This window comes from Otolemur garnettii, unplaced genomic scaffold (genome assembly GCF_000181295.1).
Source record: "Otolemur garnettii isolate 467f Iridium unplaced genomic scaffold, OtoGar3 scaffold00112, whole genome shotgun sequence".
Lineage (NCBI taxonomy): Eukaryota > Metazoa > Chordata > Mammalia > Primates > Galagidae > Otolemur > Otolemur garnettii.
This window is the reverse complement of record NW_003852507.1, coordinates 746518-748550: the sequence shown is the minus strand read 5'-3', so window position 1 is coordinate 748550 and position 2033 is coordinate 746518. Positions and strand designations below refer to the sequence as shown.

At 37.4% G+C, this 2033-nt stretch overlaps 1 protein-coding gene across 2 annotated transcripts in view; it reads left to right on the top strand.

The window, feature by feature from the left end:
- Window positions 1-2033, top strand: part of TAOK1 (TAO kinase 1) — a 145686-nt gene that overhangs the window by 57610 nt on the left and 86043 nt on the right. The window lies entirely within an intron of this gene.

Here is a 2033-nt window from a genome sequence, read left to right as displayed (position 1 = left end):
GGGAGGCGGAGGCAGGAGAATCGCTTGAGCCCAGGAGCTTGAGGCTCTGTCTCTAAAAAAAAAAAAAAAAAAATGAGATGAGGTCTTGCCATGTTGCTCAAGCTGCAAAATATGCTTTTTATTACTGTTCAGCTATGGTGAGGCTAATAGATCAGGAGTCAGTTGGTATTGAAAAGATAGTTTTGTCATACTTACAAAATCCAAGAGAAAGATGCATACTACACCATGGGGAAATACTGGGGTAGGTCAAGAGGCAGAGGATGTGAGGAAAAAAACATGGCCTATATTGTGATCTCTGCAGAAGGAAACGGGCAAGACAAGGCCAGTAATTTTAGGTTTGATGAGTTTAATTTCAGCAGGCTCTGTGGCAAAGGGGCTATCCCAGTTTGTCTAATACTTGGCTCTAGTTTGATTAGGGCAGGGGAGAGTTTTTCAGCCTGATAAAATAGGTAGTTAATGGTATGGACTCTGGATTAATTGGTTTGCATATGAAAGACATGGTTGTCTGCTAGTGTTAGGAATTAGTTAACTCTGGGAGTGGCAGTCAGCCAGTCTCTAGATGTCAAAGTGTTAAGAAATAGAGAATAAAAAGACATGATTAATATATTTTTTATTAAGTTATAGTTATAGTTATAGTTATTCTTTCATTAATTTTTCAAGAGTTACCCCAGAGATAACAATATATTCTCTTATCATAGTTAACTTACATTGACACCTTTACCAGTTCTCAAACGATGTAAAAACCTTAAATTATTTCAACTATAATCTTTTGTGGGACTGCAAACTAGCACTACCTTTGTGGAAAGTAGTGTACCTCAAAGAACTAAAAGTAGACTTACCATTTGATTCAGTAATCCCACCATTGGGTATTTAACCAAAAGGAAAAAAAGTCATTTTATCAAAAAGACAGATGCACTAGAATGTTTATTTCAGCACAGTTCACAATTGCAAAGGTGTGGAACCAAATCAAGTACTCAGAAATATATGAGTGGATTAATAAAATGTGGTATATCATGGAGTACTACTCAGCCCTAAGAAAGATGGTGAACCAGTACCTTTTGCAACAACCTGGGTGGAAGTGAAGACCATTCTCCTAAGTAAAGTTTTGCAAGAATGGAAAAAGAAACACCACATTTATTTACTGTACTAAAACAGAACTGATGTGCACATTTGGTAATAAAACTCAACAGAAAGCAACCAGGTGGGATGGGGCTGAAGGGTAGTGTAAAAGAGTACATTGCATACTTTCTGGGTGAGGGACATGCGTATAACTTGACCCACACTATACAAAAGCAGTCTATATAACTAAAACATTTGTACCCTTGTAAAATTCTGAAAATAAATAAATAAATAATCTACCAAAACAACAGGAACAATAGCAAAAAACCCTGTAATCTTTCTCTTGTTCTTTCTGTATTTCTCATATATTTTACGTCAAAGGGGACCATTTGATTTTATTCATCCTCAAAGCCTGATCTGCTAAACCTTACATCTGAATCCCAGTGGATCTGTATTTATTTCTGTTTTTTTCCTCTTTTCAGTATTTGGTTCACTTTGTAGCATGCCTCATACTTTTTCATTGGATATTCTGTATTATGGAGGAAAATTTATAGAGGCTCTGGGTGATTTTTTTTTTCTTCAAAAACAATGATATTTTCTTAGATGGTATTTTGGTGAGTCACCTTGAGCCTTCCTTTTAGACTTTGTTAAGGCTAATTGATGTCTTCTTTGCCTTCACGTCTATGGTCTGCCCCTTATTCCTAAGGCATGGCTCTTCTAGGATCCCAACTGAAAGTCTGGGGTATTATCAAGGCTTAATCAAAGATTTTAATGGGATTTAATTCTAGCCTCCATCTCTCCAACATTTCTTTTTTTGAGACAAAGTCTTAAGCTGTCGCCCTGGGTAGAGTGCTGTGGCGTCATAGCTCACAGCAACCTTCAACTCCTTAGGTGATTCACTTGCCTCAGCCTCCCAAGTAGCTGGGACTACAGGTGCCCGCCACAACGCCCGGCTATTTTTTTGTTGTAGTTAT